The sequence below is a fragment of the Saccopteryx bilineata genome, chromosome 3 (genome assembly GCF_036850765.1).
Source record: "Saccopteryx bilineata isolate mSacBil1 chromosome 3, mSacBil1_pri_phased_curated, whole genome shotgun sequence".
Taxonomy (NCBI): Eukaryota; Metazoa; Chordata; class Mammalia; order Chiroptera; family Emballonuridae; genus Saccopteryx; species Saccopteryx bilineata.
This window is the reverse complement of record NC_089492.1, coordinates 12,299,754-12,317,916: the sequence shown is the minus strand read 5'-3', so window position 1 is coordinate 12,317,916 and position 18,163 is coordinate 12,299,754. Positions and strand designations below refer to the sequence as shown.

Below are 18,163 nucleotides of genomic sequence, written 5' to 3'. Positions count from 1 at the left end.
TGCTAGGGTCGCTCCGACCTCCGTGGGCATCGCCCAGGGACGGCTGCCGGGGACGTTGAGGACACTTAGGACGTAGCGACTTCGTCTCTTACTGTGGCCATCCTCATGCTCCGTCTAGGCCACGGTCGCTGTGTGGCCGAGCTGGTTCCCTTCTCCCTGGCTGACCTGGCCCAGTGCTTGTCCACGGGGTTTTAAAAGACCGTGCACCAGGGCCTGCTCCCCTGAAGCTCCCTTACATGCTTCCCCTTGCCCCCCATGGTTTTAATCAGCCTGCATAAGGGGGTCAGGGTTGGGCTACGGTGGCTGTCATGGAAAGGCTGTGTGACCTTGGGCAGGTCACCTCCCTCCCCTAACGTCCACTTTTTTGTTTGTAAAATGGGAGTGATGGTGGCTGCCCCACCTCTTGGGGAGATGGTGACTGAATGAAAGGGTCTAGAGCCGGTAAGTACCGTCTTTGATGTGACCCCATTTCCCAGGGAAGCACCGGGAAGACATCCCAAGCAGGAGTGTGACAGGTCTGTGTACCTGTTTGCTTGTTTCTCCGACTCCCTGCCCAGGCTCCCCAAGGGCATGGACCGGGCCTCTCTTGTTCACTAACGAGGACTCAGTGCCCAGGACAGTGCCTGGCACATGGGTGCTCCAGAAATATTTGTGAATAGAAGAAAGAATGCGTGAGTACAGAAAAGGGGATCAAAAGAAGGAATGCAAATGGTGTAATCTGCCCAGTGGGTGTCTAAACTGTATCCCCCTGAGCCCCCTGCTGCACACAGCCCCTCCAGTGTCTCGTCCCCACCCCCCACTGCTCTAACCACTCCTCCTCTGCCTGCCTGGGGAATGTCGTTGTCCCTGCTTCTTCCTTCAGTACCCAGCTCAGCACTGAGCACCTGCCCCATGTTGAGAGCTGGTCTTGGGTCAGTAGATGCTGCCAAATGGTGTCCCAAAACGGCTGCCCTGTTTCTCTTCCCTCCAGCAGAGGATGAGAGTCCCCGTGGTCCCACGTCCTCATCAACACTTGATGGTGTTAACTCACCCTTCCGCTTTACTTAAAACATTCTGAAAGGTGACTTTTCAAAACCACAATGCTCTCTCTCTCTCTGTTTTTCTAACACCCCGTGACAACAAGTGCAGATATTAAAATGGAAGCGACCCACCACCTCGAATCAAGCACCACCGTGAATCAGGTGAGCAGCCCCACCGGACACACCTGCCCACCGGACACACCTGGAGACCTTCTCCTCCCCAGGCTGACCCTTCTCCTCTTGCTCCTCAGGGTCTCTCGGGGTCTCTGAGCTCTTTGCTTTGAACTCCCTTTTCCGTCTCTGTCCTGAACCTAGAACACAGCTCAGCTCCACCTCCTCCAGGAAGCCTTCCTTGATCTCACCCCACTTACATACATTTCAATACATACATCTATTAGGTGGCCCCACTCTGTTCCTCCATGGTCCCCTGCTTCCCTCTATGCTCTAAACCTCTCTGTTCCCCTGGGGATCTGACTTTAAGTAAGGGCAGGAAACAGGTTTTGACCACAGCTGAGGTACTGGGGCTGGCCGGGAGGAGAGTGGTGTCCAGGGTGGGGGACCTCTCCCCTTAGCAGTGAGTGGAAACGGCTTTGGGTGCATGTGGGAAATGTGACTGGTATGCAGGCTCCAGGCTGCGCCCCACCCCCCACCTGCTGTCTCAGCTTACACAGTGCCAACTCTGGTGGGGGTGGGGGACAGGGCTGGACCCCGCATTCCTCAACAGGCTTCTTAGGGGCAAGAATCCCGACTGTTCATGTTGTCACAGAAAAATGTCCACATGGCTTAGAATAGTGATTCTACTCTGGTCTGGAGTAACGAACCCAGCACCTCCCCCACAGAGACTACTACATGAGGACGGCCAGCAACAAGGCAGGGCGATGGGGCTTTGAGAACGCCCCGCGGTAGGGTCAGCTTGGCCCCCACGACGCTTGCTTGATTGGAGGCTTTGGGCAAATTAAACATGAGCAAGAGGGGGTCCTTACCATGAGCACCCCCAGGCCCAGTGCATGTCGTTGAACAAAGGGCTAGAAACTCGCCACGTTTTCCCTCCATTAATCCTCACAGAGGAACCCTGGGACAGGGTGACCCCAGGCTCACTGCAGGTGCAGGAAACTGAGCCACAGAGAGGTGGAGTCAGCTGCCTTGCTCGAAGGCTGCAGAGAGGACAGGGCTCTTGGGCTTTGAAGCTGAGTTCTTTCTCATCCGCTCACCAAATAAACAGTGATAGCACAACATAGTTCACGACAACAGAGCAGCGTGCACGTGTGGGAAGAAGCCACAAGCAGGCTCTGATTCTGTAGAGCTGCGTGAGATCTTCCCTCAGACACCTGAGAGAAGCCCCCGGCCCCCCAGCGCCACGAGTTCCTGGGGCCTATGCTCACGGCCCTCAGGGAACCTTTTGTCACAAGTCACTCGGTGAAGGCCTGTCCTTGGGGACGGCCCTCTTTCGGTTGTCACAGGAAGCTTCCGTTATTAGGGCCGCTGGTTATACAAAGTTACCACCGGGGTCGTGCCTTTGGGGATTGATGTGGTGTCAGGGACCCGGCCCAGTCCTGGATCAGAGAACCTGAGCCCCTGGGGGACCTCCCACTACATGGGCAAGTCATTTCACGTCTCGGAACCTCGTCCTCTTTGCCTGCGAAGAGGTGGGTAGAGCCACCCGCCTCACTTCCCTCGGGGAGTGGATGTGGGGCGCAAAGGCAGGGGGCGCATGGGAAAGCCCTGGGCAGCCTGTGCCGGGACGAGGAGGGGCAGGGTCTGTGATGTCATTCCCACCATTGGAAGCCCTGAACTCGCTTCCTGGTTTCACCTGGTGGCCAGGAGTTTCCCTGGGAGTCTGGCAACGGCTCGTCACAGAACATAAGGCAGGACAAAGTGCGGCTGTCCCCACAGGGCATTCCAAACACAGTTAATTGGGGAAATATGTAACTAGTTCAGAGGACGCCTGCCCCACCCTCTGTCACCCTGAGTGACTATCTCCCAGGTGGCTGAGCAATGGCCGGGACTCTGAGCCGCCGGGACCTAGGGTGCCCTGCACCCACTCAGCCACCGGGAGCAGGACCTACCTCTCCAATCGGCACACTGCCCAGAGCCCACGATGCTTACAGGGGCCCACGGAAATGGTCCAGCTTTCATTTCTTTTAAAAACAGAATTTAAAAAATGAGTGTAATAATAATAGTGAATGTATATAGTAAGAAGCCCAGCCTAGATCGTGTCCATCGTTATACCACCGTAGCCATAAACGACAACTTTCATTTTATTTATTTATTGTATGGAGGAAGGGGCCCCTGCAAGCAAAACTGTCATACTCAGGCCTGGACAAAGGGCGGGACCTGGGAGCAAGTCATATTTTTCTTTCTTTCTTTGGGGCCACTCAGCTGGTGCAGGTCGATGGCAGAAGCGCCACAGTGCTCTGCAGCGCTGCTCACTCGAGGGCAGAGTCTGTTCCTCCTGCCCACGGATCTCACTTGCTTCGACACCCGATGTGGTGGAGGTGACATTGGGTGAATTCTGAGCGCAGGCCTCCAGCAGTCGTGCCGTCTCCATCCGCCTGCTTTCAGGACCCTGTGGCTGCTGAGGGAATGCTCCTGGGCTGCCCTGATGGACGATGAGGGGCACCGGCCCAGTGTCTCTGTCCCTCTGGCCGCTGCCAGCCAATCCTATGAATCAGAGCTGCCCGGCTGCCCACAGTCACTGAGTGTGACCGGCTGAGAGAGGCAGAGGAACAGCCCAGCTGAGCCTGGCTCAAACTGCTGACTCACAGAATCATCAGCACCATTGAATACTTGTTGTCTTAAGTCACTGTGTTTTGGGGTGATTTGTTACGCAGCGGAAGCCTGACTGCTGCGCAGCTGCCCTCTGCCCTGGGGAGGGACCTGTGAATGAGGACGGCCCACCTGTCATTTCCTCTTCCAATCCTAGCTGGAGTAATCAAACCCGCATTTGATGGGAGTATAGCATGAACCATACACTTTAAATGGCCTGGGGGCCACAGTGCTAAAACATTCAAAGAAGCCGGGGAGATTCATTTTATTATTGGTTTTTATTTTCTTTTACTTTTAAATTATGTTGCTCTATATTCATTCCAATGGAAAGATGTCCACCAAATAGTGGGAGGGGCAGGTTATAGAACAGAAGAGAGGGGAAATTTAATAATATATCTTATTCAACCCAATAGATCCAAACCATCAGCATTTCCGTACCTAATCCATAAAACATTACTGATGTTTTACTTTCTCTCATTCATACCAAGTCTTCGAAATCCAGTGTGTATTTTGGGATTTTTTTTAACTCATTTTAGAGAGGAGAGGGAGAGAGAGAGAGAAGAGAGACAGAGAGAGAGAAGGGGGGAGGAGCTGGAAGCATCAACTCCCATATGTGCCTTGACCAGGCAAGCCCAGGGTTTCGAACCGGTGACCTCAGCATTTCCAGGTTGACACTTTATCCACTGCACCACCACAGGTCAGGCAAAATCCAGTGTGTATTTTATGGTGTAGCCCTACTCGGGTGGGGCGCGCCCCATTTCTAGGGCTCGAAAGCACTTTGACAAATGCTCTGGGAAGTGGCATTCGGCCATCCCACTGAGCTGTCCCCCTCCCCCCAGGATTTCCTCTGAGCTGGGCTGCCCTCGATGTCAGTGCCCACAGAGGGGGCCCCCGACTCGCTCAAGTTTCCACACTCCTGGCACGTGGCAGCACCTGCACGGGAACCCGAGTGGCCTCGTTTCATCCCCGTGGCCACTCACATGTGGCCACTCACATGTGGTCACTCACATGTGGTCACTCACACGTGGGCCGCCTCAGGGGAGCAGGCTGGCGGAGTGGGGACAGCCCCTGTGAGTATGGAACCATTTTCCCCTTTCCTAAAGGGAGCCCCATCGCCCACCCCTTGGCCCCCCAAGTCTGTGGCCTCCATCACACCTGTTTCTCAGCCCTGCTCAGCAGCCTCCTCACGTTCTCGAGTCCCCTCCCCCCCTCCTGCCCACCACCCACAGAAGCGATCTCGAATTTCTCCCAGTGCCTGCGGACTTTGGCGTCACCTCTGCCCGGTTCCGCTCTTGCACTGTCTCCCCCAGGTGTGGCACATGGCAGAGCACCCCTGTGGCCCTCGCAGGGGCCTTCCTGGCTCTGGAAAGGGACACCTCCTGTTCCCAAGAGCCACCCCTGCCCCGCCCCTACCGAGGACCTGCCCCTCTCCCAGCCTTTCTGTTCCAGTTACTCACATGTATTCATGTGCAGGGAGGACAATGGTCCACAATCGACCCAGTGTTTCCAGAGAGAGATGGCAAAGGCCTCTCTGAGTCACCCGCAGGGCAGTTCCAGAGAAGGCCCGGCCTCCCTTCCGCCCCTCCCGGGAAGTGCCAGTTCATACCCCACATCCTGGCTCTAGGCAACAGGGCGGGGTCACCAGCAGGGTTGAAAGCCAGTCAGATGGATACTGATACCACAGGGCAAGTTCTAACCCTGTCGCTCACCAGCTGTGCGACCTTGGCCGGTTAGCTTAACCACTCGGACACCGCTCAGGAGAGACAGAGAGCAGTGAGCCCACCTCCAGGGCTGCTCGGTTAGCTCCGAGTGCCCTCCTGCCCACAGAAGGCGTGCCGCTCGAGGGGGCTCGTGACAGGAAGGCTCTGCTGACGATGGAGAGGGTGATAGTGATGATGAGAGTGACAAAGAGAGGTGATCTGCAGATATGGGTTGCCACCAGATGGCCCAGGGATTTCTGTGAATGCCCTCAATGCCTCCCCTCAAATCGGGCTGCTGCCCAAGCTCAGGGGACGCAGTGAGAATGAACAATGGCTGCTTTGGGTGATGACTTAGCTTCCTGACACAGCCCTGGCTGGAGATGAACCCGCCTAGGGGTGTGCAATGGCCTGGCAGATGGACACCATGCGCTGGTCAGCAGGCCAGGGATCAGGGCCCTTCCTAGGAGAAATTGCCGCTCCAGCCCCCAAAGACCAGGGGTGGGCGAGCCCCTCCACCATCTGCCCAGGCTGTCCACAATCTCCCCCAAATCCCACCGAAGCACCCACCAGCCGCCGGCCCTGCTGGTGTCGCTTATTGTTCTGGGGACCCCATCCCTGGGGGATGACAGCAGAACTTACTACAGAATGTGCATTTGGGGGGGGATGGGAGATGCCTTTGTCGACCTTGGGGTTCCCTGCTTCTAATAGTAGGCTCAGGATGCTGGGAAGGAGAGAGGAGTTGGCAAAAAGGTGGGTGAGGTACCTTTTTGAGCAGTTCAATTAAAAATGTTTATTGAAAACTAACGTCCGTTTTTCATCTTGTCATTTGGACACCTCCGCCACAAGCCCATTGCATGGAAGAGGACACTGAGCTTTAGGGTTAAGGCTCTGCCCCAGTGGCAGAACTTGGGCTGCCCTCTGGTTCCTCCTAGTCTGGTGGCCAACTTGAGCTCTAGCTTAGATCTCAGTGAGGTGACAGGAAAAACAAACAGAAAACCGCTCGTGATCGTTGGAACTGCCCCCTTGGGAGTCCTGGTAAATTTCAAGCTGTCCTGACTCTGGACTTGCTCTGTGCTGTCCTCTCCCTGGGATTTCCTCTCAAGCCTGGCAAGTCCTCCTTGGCCTTCAAGGTTGTCCTTAGGTGTCCCTACCTCCCCAAAGGAGCCTCTGGAAGAAACAGCGGAACGAACCATCGGGAGTTGGAAACTCTCTCTCTCCCGGTGAATGGTTGGGAAGCGGGTGAAAGGTCCCTGACTCTCAGGGCTACAGGGCCGCCCCCTCTCCCACCCCGTACGAAGCGCTCCTCGAAGGCCACGACTGCTGGTGGCGTCATCCTCCAAGCCCACATCGTCCGTGGGTACTGCCCAAAACGACAGTCCTTGCTCAGTGTTGAATTTCTTCTCACGTGAGAAAATAAATAAGCGCCGATGCGTTAGAATACTGTGATTTCAGTAACTGACACACGACAGAAGAAACGGACACGTGGCAAGTCGCCGGGCCTCAGAGGCAGCTGGGGAAGGCTGAGATCACGAGAATTAAGAAAACAGAAATGAGGTTTGAGGTGGAAAACTTGAGACCTGGGTCCTCGTTGTGTTCCGTCTCCTCTTCCGAGCCTTGACATGCCATCAGCCTGAAGCCCCAGCGAGCGTCTCCTCTCCCGGGGGAGTAGGGGGGTTGGGGGGATGGGGTGTGGGGGGTGGCGGGGGGGGGGGCACTCCAACAGGGCCCCGAGTGCGGGCAGGGCCGCGAAGGCGCCTGGGTCCCGCCGCGCTGATCAGACGGGCGCTCTCGGCCCTCTGCCGTGTTTTCTATGCAGAGAAGTGACTCATGGCAGTTAGGAAACCCTGCGAGGCCCCGTGTATTTACATTTCTGTCCTTTCACTACCCCGGTCAGGAAGGTTTCCAGCTTAATCTCGTTCTCTCAAGGGAACTGCTGCTGGGAATGAGGAGAGGCCGAGAGGAAGCAGCACTTGACTCATAGGGAAGAGGCCAGGGAGCACACAGGTGAAGGCCAGGTAGTTGTTTCAGGCCAGCCTGAGGCCGCTCTTCCTGCTTTTTCCTTCTTTCTAGAAGGTTCCACTTCAATCTGTGGAGAACCCTCCCACACACACACACTTCCTCCCAAATGTGTACATGTGCGTGTGCTCTCCCCTGCTTCATTTTGCAGATAACAACGGCTAATATTTATTGATGGCTTGCCGTAACTCAGGCTTGTGCTTAGAACCGTACTTGCATGAGCTGAGAATATCGTCACAGCCAGCCTGTCGGTGGGTTTTATCATTTGACTGGCAAGGAAGCTGAACACAGAGAGGTTAAGTGACTCGTCCCAACTCACACAGACCGTAAGTTGTGCAGCTAGGATTTAGATCTGGGCATTCTGACTCCAGAGCTCAAACTGGTAACCAGAACCATATCTCACTGCAATGGAGGGAAGTGAGGCACAGAGAGGTTAAGTGATTTGCCTGATGTTGCAGAGCCATGATTTGCACTTAGATCAATCTGTCTACAGGTTGTTTGTTTTGATCTCTCCCCACCCCTCTGCTTACCTCTGACCCCTCCTGACAGCATTACCCATTGCCCCCAGCACAGACGCCCCCCCCCCCCCCCCATTGTGGAGGAATGAGCACCAGATCAAGAGATTTCAGCCTCAGTATTGCTGTCTACTCATTTGGTGACCTTGGGCAAATCCACATTCTCATCTGTAAACTGAGACTTGGGTTTGCCCCTCCCACCCGAGAGGACTTTGTTGATCAGACGTGATTAGGGGTGTGGAAGAGTTAGATCCGCTCTGGGGCAGCTGCTGGTGTTTCTGTTGTTTCTCTAGTCTGGCGCCCCAGCCTCGGGGTAGCTGTTCCTCTGGACTAGCATTTGACCTGCAGGACCCTGTTCTGGCAGCTGGGTAAGTTTGGGGTTTCCTGCTGCTGTTCAAAATTACCACCCTCCACAGAATGTTCAGGGATGCGAGGGTTTTGCAATCAGTGATTGCATCAGGAAAGCTCTCTGAATAGCCCTATTCTACCCTCTTCCCCGCCCAGGTGCTGGCTCAGCCAACAGGAGGAAGGGCACCAAGGGGAAGGATACAGACACTTCCTCTCCCACGGCCCAGACCGAGCCTGTGGCAGGGACAGTGGACTGCGGACCTATCCCAAACACCCCCAGGAAGGTGCTAGTCCTCTGGGGAGACTTGAAGAGAACCAAGAAGCCAAAACCAGGCTGAGGAGTGGGGTGGGGGTACGAATGGATTGGCCAGCAACCCCCAACTGCGCCGTGGCGAGCTCACAGCCCTGCTAGGAATCAGCTGTCACGTGGGAGAAGTTGCACACCCTCTCTACACCCACGTTCCTCACCTGCACACAGAGACCCATCGCTGACTCTGGCTCATAGGGAGGTCAATGGGCACATGTGCCCTCGCTTTTAAAATCAAGCCCTCAGTCAGCACTCACCATGACCACTGTCTTCATTACCCTGTGACTCTGTCAGGCCTGCCTGCCCCCAGAAGCACCACGGAAAGTCCACAGTTTCAGTCACCACAGCCCTGCCACCATGACCTTGAAACCGGTTGGCCCTGTGCCCTCTGTGAACCTCAGCTTTGGGATGAAACGGCACCCACCACCATGGGCCGTGGTGTGAATCTGGTGAGAAAATGGGCCTGGGGGACCCAGTCCAGTGCCTGGCACAGGGGGAGTACTCATCAATGGCCGCCTTTATCGGCACGCTTGCTTGGATGGGACCCCGAGGGAAGCGGAGCGCAGGGAACAGAGGAGGCGATTGTCCTGAGGTGAATGGGGAGGGAGCCTCCCTGGGGACGGGCAGGGAGAGTCCTCGCCCCTCTGGGTCTGGCTGAGTCCTAGGTCCACTGTATTCCTTAGGGTGGCATTCATCCTTGCAGCCTGGGAACAGTGAGGGGAGGGAGTCCTTCCAGGATAGGGCACCCTCGGGATTTTCCCATGCTCTTTGCTCACAGGTTCCCACCCAGGGGCTTCTAAACATCATTAACCCTCTCCTACCCCATAAACAATTTTCCTACAAATATTCGGACGTGGACTCTCAGATGACTTGAGATCCTGAAGGCAGAGGGGGTGCCTGCTAAGCAGCAGTGTCCTGGGCTGCCAATGTGTGCATCTCTTCCCAACGCCGTGTTCAGTGACCTCACGTGGGTATTTTAGAGTGGGCCACGGTGGGAGTATTTACACCACGGGAATCGGCAAATACCACAACCCCAAGTGGATTGTTGCACAATTACTGGCACGCCAGTATTCCCCGTGAACTTAGAAGTGAGGTTGTCAGCATTATGGTAGGATTGGCCTTCAGGGGAGCAAACCAGGGGGGAGCCAACCACACAGGTGTGAAGAAGACCTGGAGGAGCCCCCGAAATCCCAGCAAGGTGAACCGGTGTCGCTTCTGGAGAGTGATGTTGATTTGGGAAGCAGACATCTAGTGAAACAATCATCCTGATGTGGTTTGGAGAAAGATAGCCAGAGGGCTCATGTAAAGAAAGGGGAGAAGCATCAAGCAGCCCCACGGGGTGAGCGGTGACCGTGCCCGTCATTGTCACAGCCGCCTGACTGCCCAGTAGCCCTCCTGCCGACTTCCTCCCCCAGACCCCAACTTCCCTCTCCCATACAGCTGTGTGCAGCCCTGACTGCACCCCAGGAGTGGGCCAGACTGACCTAGTCCCGTTGCCAATCGCATCGGTTAGCTTGGGCCACAGTAACACAGGCCGCAGCCTGGGCGGGTTCAACAACAGGAACTTATTTCGTCCCTGTCTGGGGGCCAGTGGGTGCACCTCTCCCCAGTTCCGTGCTCAGTGCCCTCGAGTGGGTACTTCAGATCAAGTCCGAGGTCAAAGCGTGGGCAGGGCTGGTTTCTTCTGGGATCTCTCTCCTTGGCCTGCAGACGGCCACCATGTCCTCACGTGGCCATCCCTTGGAATGTGTGTTGTCTGTGTCTCAATCTCCCCTTGAAAAGACACCGGTCATATTGGACTAGGGCCCACCCACATGACCTCATTTTAACTTAATTACCTCTTTACAGGCCCTGTCTCCTAACGCAGCCTAGACTAGGCAAAGTGACTGTTTGCATTGATCCGCTGATGCGTTCACCCCGATGACGGCCTTGGTCGGCGAGGTTCTCATGACATGTCGAGTTCCAGCAAACCTGCCGCTGATGTGTCTCCACGCTCCCCAAGGACAATGCCAGGTTGCGGAGCCTGGTCCAGGAGGGGCCTTCGGACAGAACCGACCTCCCCTTCCGGTGCGTCCCTCATCGAGGACCTGCCTCACTCTGCTCATGCCCAGGGCTCAGTGCTGCCGCCTTCCTCCCCACCCGCTGGGGCTCCGTGCCGACGGGGCTGCTCTCTGCTGCCACTGTCCGACGCGCTGCTGGGCACACAGTAGGAGCTCAATACATACGCGCTGATGTGACCAGTGACTCTGGCCAAGGACCAGGATTCCTTCCGGAACCCCAGCTCAGGTGCATCCCAATGCACAGAACAGGAACATTACCCAAAGCTCTTAAAGCAAGTTGGGCCCGGGTTCAATTCCCGGCCAGGGCACATAGGAGAAGCGCCCATTTGCTTCTCCACCCCCTCCGCCGCGCTTTCCTCTCTGTCTCTCTCTTCCCCTCCCGCAGCCAAGGCTCCATTGGAGCAAAGATGGCCCGGGCGCTGGGCATGGCTCTGTGGCCTCTGCCTCAGGCGCTAGAGTGGCTCTGGTCGCAATATGGCGATGCCCAGGATGGGCAGAGCATCGCCCCCTGGGGGGCAGAGCACCGCCCCTGGTGGGCGTGCCGGGTGGATCCCGGTCCGGCGCATGCGGGAGTCTGTCTGACTGTCTCTCCCTGTTTCCAGCTTCAGAAAAATGGAAAAAAAAAAAAAAGAAAAAAAAAAAGCAAGTTGGGGTAAGTAGAATCGTTTTCACACGAGCTAGGTAAGCCCTCTCTCAAACTCCCAGGTGGGGCCATACGCAGTCTCACCCCACAGGTCAAGCAGAGACACTTACTCTGTGGTTTCCTAGAGAGGAGGAGAGGAGAGAGAGGGAGGGAGAGAGGAAGCGGGAGCAAGTCTGAGAAGGAGGCAGAGAAGGAACGAGGGAAGTTACTTGAGATGGGCCAATCCCGCAGTTCGAATCCTGACTCCCAGTCTTTCTAGCTGTGTGACTTTCGGCAAATTACTAAACTTCTCTGGGCCTCTCTTTCCTCAATTGGCAAATGAAGATAATCTTGATTCGTAGGGCTGATGCGGGGGTAAACGAGATAAAGGATGCAAAGCACAGCAAGCAACGCAGCGTGGGTGTTCAGCTGCCAGTTACTCAGACCCGAAGGAGCCACGCCCTCCACGCGGGGAGTAGCGAGGCCGCAGCCATCTCCGGCCATGGCCTCCCTGCCGCACAGCAGAGATGGTCCCTTCCCTGCCCTGCAACTCCATGAAGGAACATATGGAGGGAGACATGCCACAAACAGCTGGTGACCCAAGTGTGATTTGTCCCCAGCCCACCTGATTGTCCAGGTCAGGGTCCACAGCCTTCCCCAGAAATGTGGGGAAACACAGGCCTAGGGCTTAGTTTTGTTTTGTTTTTATTTTATTTTATTTTATTTTTATTTATTTATTTTTTAATAATAATACCCAATTTATTTTTTATTTATTTATTCATTTTAGAAAGGAGAGAGAGAGAGGGAGAGAGAGAAACAGAGAGAGAGAAGGGGGAGGAGCAGGAAGCATCAACTCCCATATGTGCCTTGACCAGGCAAGTCCAGGGTTTCGAACCGGCAACCTCAGCATTCCCAGGCCGACACTTTACCCACTGCGCCACCACAGGTCAGGCTTGTTTTGTTTTTAAATGGAAATCCCAGAAACCAAACAGTCCCTCGCAGGAGGCTGGGCTTCCTTTGAGAATGAGGGGAGATGCGCTTGGCTGGCTGCCTCCGCAGCAGCCTGGTTTGGGCCCGGGAGGGAGAATGGTTAAGCGTTTGAAGAGGCAAGAGGGATTAATTCAAAATAGCCTGCAGACTTCAGATCAGCTCAAGAGAGGGCGGGGCGGGGACCTTTTCTTAGTAAGAAAAGGGAAAAGGCAGCCTATAGGACATGTATATATAGATACGTACATATATATATATATTTAAATGAATGCTGATGTGTTGAGATGACTCACTGATGAGGCACAGCTAGTAAGGGCCGTCCGTGCACAGGGGCTTCCCCAATCCTGGAGATGCTCAAGGAGATTACATGCTTGTTAGAGAATGCTTTCTCCAGGTCCAGCCTATGCTGTCGCAAAAGGGAAGATTTCTTTCCTTTCTACAGCCAAGTAATATTCCATTGTGTAAATGTACCACCGCTTTTTTATCCACTCTTCTGCTGATGGGCACTTGGGCTGTTTCCAGATCTTGGCTATTAAAAATAACACTGCAGTGAACATAAAGGTGCAGATAGTCTTTCGAATTAGTGTTTCGGGATTCTTTGGGTGTATTCCCAGAAGTGGGATCACTGGGTCATGAGACAGTTTCGTTGTTAATTTTCTGAGTGAACTCCATACTGCTTTCCACGATGGCTGCACCAATGTCACCCCCATAAATTCAATAAAAATATTAGAAAAATAGGTTTAAAAAAGGGAAAAGAGGTCCTGGCTAGTTGGCTCAGTGGTAGAGCATTGGCCTAGTGTGTGGAAGTCCCGGGTACGAGTCCCGGCCAGCACATACAGGAGAAGCGCCCATCTGCTTCTCCATCCTTTCCTCTTCTTCCTCTCTATCTCTCTCTTCCCCTCCTGCAGCCAAGGCTCCGTTGGAGCAAAGTTGGCCCGGGCACTGAGGATGGCTCCATGGCTTCCACCTCAGGTGCTAGAATGGCTCCGGTTGCAACAGAGCAACACCCCAGATGGGCAGAGCATCTCCCCCTGGTGGGCTTGCCGGGTGGATCCTGGTTGGGTGCATATGGGAGGCTGTCTCTCTGCCTCTCAGCTTCTCACTTCAGAAAAGTTAAAAAAAAAAGGGAAAAAAAGGAAAAGCAAAAGCCTTCTCTTATGTCAGCTTGGCTCACAGTGATCCCGGCAGAACAGAAGAAGGTGTCTCTGGCCAGCAAGGCCCTGTGCACATGGCTGTAAAGTCAGCCTGCCCTCAGCTGGCCAAGTCCTCTGCCCCAGTGTGTGATGGTGCCTGTCCGAAGGATGAAGCACCCTTCTCTAGACTCTAAAGGTGTCCTATGGGCTGGCAAGGCCCTGCCTTGTTAGAATGTTCCAGAATGTTCCAGCCATCTATTGCTATGGTACAAATCACCCCAAAGTAGAGGGGTAAACAGTCCTGTGGGTCAGGAGTCCAGAGGGGCACAGTGGGGATGGCTCGTGTCTACACTGTGATGTCTGTACCCCAGTGGGGCAGATGTGGAGGGCTGGGGCTGGAGCATTCACTCCTGAGATGGCTTCCTCACTCTTCTGTCCAGGGCCTGGGCTGGGACAGCTGCGGGACCATCTCTGCTGGGTCTGTCATTGGGAGGGCCTACCTGTGCCCTCTCCAGCAAGGTGTTCTCAGGGTAGACGAAGTCCTGACCTGGCTGCACAGGGCTCTCGTTGCAGGTGTCCCCGTAAATAAGGAGCTGCGTGGTCTTGTGTGACCCGGCCTTGGACATCTCAGAGTGGCATTCTCACTGTCAAAGCCGTGACGAGCCTGTGCATACTCCAGAGATGCTGCCTCTCGATAGGAAGAGTGGTGAAGACATTGCAGATTATATATATATATATATATATTTTTTAAGTTAGAAGAGGGGAGGCAGAGAGACAGAGTCCCACATGCACCCAACGAGGATCCACCTGGCATGCCCACTAGGGGGCGATGCTGTGTCCATCTGGGGCATTGCTCAGTTGCAACTGGAGCCAGTCTAGTGCCTGAGATGGAGGTCATGGAGCCATCCTCAGTGCCCGGTTCAACTTTGCTCCAATGGAGCCTTGGCTGCGGGAGGGGAAGAAAGAGACAGAGAGAAAGTAGAGGGGGAAGGGGGAAGAAGCAAATGGGCACTTCTCCTGTGTGCCCTGGCCGGGAATTGAACCTGGGACTTCCACACGTCAGGCCAGTGCTCTACTGCTGAGCTAGCTGGCCAGGGCTGCAGCTATATTTTTAGAACTGCTATAGTGATCAGCTGGACTGGGTAGGCAGGAAGAGAGGGGAAGCCCTTATACCTAGACTACCCACTCACTCAGGGTTGGGGGACATCTGTTCCAGGCTGAGGACCCCTCTGAGGAGGCCAACTCAAAGGTCTCCAGGAACCAGGCTGCTAATGCAAATGTGAGGTGACAGGCGTTAGACAATAGGGAGCGGTGGCGACTGTGGTTAACCAGAAAGGGCATGCCTCAGTACCGAAGGAGCTAGCATCCTGTGATGCACTAACAAAACATGGCTGCAGATTGGATTTGGCCTGTTTTGTGACTACTGTCTTGTGACTCCTCACATTAAAGTAAAGAATCTGTCGGAGATGGATCACCCAGGCCAGTAGTTTTCAAACTATTTTTCCCAAGGCAGTGGCAGCCTGTTCTCAAACAAGCTCTTGCAGAGAAGCATCATGTAGACCACCTGATAACAACCTGAAATGAGTACCCCAGGATCCCACATCGACTCCCTGCTCTCTTCCCAGGGTGCCACTGCGAGGCCCCAATAGTCCACGGAACCCAGTTTGAAAACTGCCAGTTTAACATCCTCATGAAAAAAAAAAAGGGGGGAAAAGTGAAACCCAAAAAGTGGAGGTAACCTACCCAAATTCACGTCATGAACAAACAGCAGATGTGAGCATTGAACCATTGAACCCAGGTCTTTTCCTAAAATGAAAACCTGTGCTCTCTCTGCTGGTGGTAGGAGGAATACGTCACGTGTATACAAAGCTTTGCACATATGACAAAGTCTGTTTACAAATATGGCAATTTTTCTTTAAGGTAAGAGGCAGCAATGGGCATGGGAAGGGGTGAGAGAGAGATGCAGGGAAGCCTCCGGGAACCTTTCATGGGACCAGTACCTCCCTTGGACATGGGCAATCCAGCCCTGCCTACGCCCTCTCCCTATCACATCCCTCTGACATGGCTAATTGCGTGTCTGCAAGATGCTGTACCTGTCCATCTAGTCCAAATTCCAGGTACCCAAGACCTGGGGATTCCCTACCCCAATGCCAAGAACCTGCTTCTAGGGCTCAGGAGTCTCTTTCCTGGGCCCATTTTTCCAAGGCGACCTGCTGGCCCTGCTGTGTGCACCCCTGGGCCTGTGGGTGGTCCAGGGGGGCTCCGGGGCAGCACTGTATATGTGGACGGAGTTTGGTATGTTGGCTGGGGTGCCTAGCACAGGCTCTGGAGGGTCTGCAAGGTGAGGGCTAAACCCGGCGCAGGGAGAGGGAACAGGAACCAGGTCACAGACTCTATCCTGTACTCTGGTCCAGGCCCCCAAAGAGCTTAGGGGGAGGCCTGGAAAGATCAAAGGCTTCTTGCGAGTGAGCTTAAAATAAAGAGAAATGTTGGAATAGAGTGTCTCTTCATTGGCAGATTGGAAGTAAAAGAGCAAGGTTTGGGCTCAGCCCGACCAGGGTTCCAGGTCTGACTTTGCCACCTTCCAGCTGTGTGATCTTAGACAAGCTAATCAACTTCTCTGAGCTTTCCGGTGAATATGTAAAAGGATGATAATAACTATTTTATGAGACTATTTTGAACATTAAACAATAGACTGACCTGTGGTGGTGCAGTGGATAAAGTGTCGACCTGGAACGCTGAGGTCACCGGTTCGAAACCCTGGGCTTGCCTGGTCAAGGCACATATGGGAGTTGATGTTTCCTGCTCCTCCCCCCTTCTCTCTCCCTTCTCTTTCTCCCCCTTCTCTAAAATGAATAAATAAAATCTTTAAAAAACCCCAAAAATAAACAAACAAAAACACACAATAGAATAGGCAAGGGTCTAGCCAATGGAAGGAACTTTAGTAAATTTTCATTTCTTCTCCAGTTTTTGAAACCTTGTTTCAAACATGAATATTGTCTTTCTCAGTTATGTCCCAGTTCCTGTTGTTGTTGTTGCTCATTTGTTTGGGGAACAGAGAACCTTCCGAATGGGAAGCACACACCTACCTGGGTGTGAGTGAAAATGAATCAAGCCCGAGCTCATCAGTCACCCAACCGTATCCAGAAAAATCAATACAGGTTTCCCCACATTACGCAATATATAATTTCCTAAAAAGTTGGAGATAAATCAATTTTTTCCCCAGTTCAACATGTATCGAGGATCAGGTGTGAGCTCAGCATTATGCTGAGGCTACACACACACGCATGCGCGCGTGCACACGCACACATCCACATGCACAATCAGCCATGAGTCTGGCTTTCGAGGTTTCTATGCTTTTATCAAGCCACGTCATAAATGCACAAAGGGGCTTGCTAATGGAATCACATGGGAGGCGCTTTTATAAAGCAAAGAACCTTCTTAACACGGGAAGGCTAACTTTCTGATTAGTATCCTATTTTATTTATATATTTATTTGCATTTGTCAACTTGGATTTTCATAGTAAAGGTCTTTTTCAACTTGGCATATAGCAAGCCTACCATGAATATTTCTTGACAAAGTGAACATAATTCAAAGTCCAGGCATAGCTGTATGTGATGACCGCGTCTGCGTGGTCACAGGTGTCTCAACAGCGCTTTTCACGTCTCTGCACCTCTTTGCTTTCATGAGAAGCTCGAAGGGGAAGCAAAGCAGGATATTACTCTGCCCACTTCACAGGTAAGACAACTGGAGCCCATCAACACTCGGCTTCTTCAAATCAGTACCTGAAAAGTCTGGTGGAAGTTCAATCCAGACTTTGCCATCAGAGAAAGCCGCAGCAATGAAATCAAGAGAATTCTGCTCCCTGGTCCCCTCGGCTGACCTGACCTCAGGCCCTGCCAAGGGTACCTGTCCATCCTCCCAGACATCCAGGCTGGAGGCCCCCAAAGCTTAAGCCCCATTCCCCCCAACAACGCACACCCTATTACATCCCAGAGCTGGACATTCAACTCTGAAACCTGTGCCCTGCTGTCCAGCACCCCCTGGTCCTCCGCCCAAATGCCTGTCCCTCCTCTAGTCTCCATCTCAGGCCCTCCCTGTGGATGATACTCTGCCCTTGAGTACATGTATTTGGTTGACACTTACTAAGCCCCTCCTTTATAATGAACCATGGGCTAGGGACTGGAGATCCACGGCTGAGTGAGACATGGCCCCTACCCTCTGTGAGCACAGGTGGGCAGAAAGTGCCATGACAGAAAGAGGACTCAACAGCCCCTGGGAGGACATTTAAGTCTGACTTCTGTGCTGGGGGAATCTGGGTGGTGTTTTGAAGGCTGAATAGGAGTTCATTAGATTGGCAGGAGGAGGTGAGGGAATTCCAGTGGGAGGAAACAGCACAGGCAGAAGTGCAGAGGTGTGAATTGGCATGATGTGTTTGGGGACCTATCAGGGGCTGGCCTCAGTAGAGCGACGGAGAGAAGTCAAGAAAAGTGAGGCTGGGAAGGGAGGTGGGGCCAAGAAAGAGGGCCTGTTTCTCCCCACTGTGGTGGTTCGATTCTATCTGAAGGTCCTTGCAAGGTTTGAGGCCAGGGCCTGATGGAATCAGGTTCAAATTTTAGAAAAAATGCTCTGGCAGCTTTGTGAGGAATGGATTGAGGAGATAAAGGACACGTTCTGTTTTGTGTACCG

At 53.7% G+C, this 18,163-nt stretch overlaps 1 long non-coding RNA gene across 1 annotated transcript; it reads left to right on the top strand.

The window, feature by feature from the left end:
• Positions 1–8,255: 8,255 nt before the first annotated feature.
• On the top strand, positions 8,256–11,175 carry LOC136328461 (uncharacterized). Its single transcript, XR_010730047.1, has 3 exons — positions 8,256–8,384; positions 8,521–9,120; positions 10,520–11,175. It is a non-coding gene; the product is annotated as an uncharacterized lncRNA (long non-coding RNA).
• Positions 11,176–18,163: the final 6,988 nt, after the last annotated feature.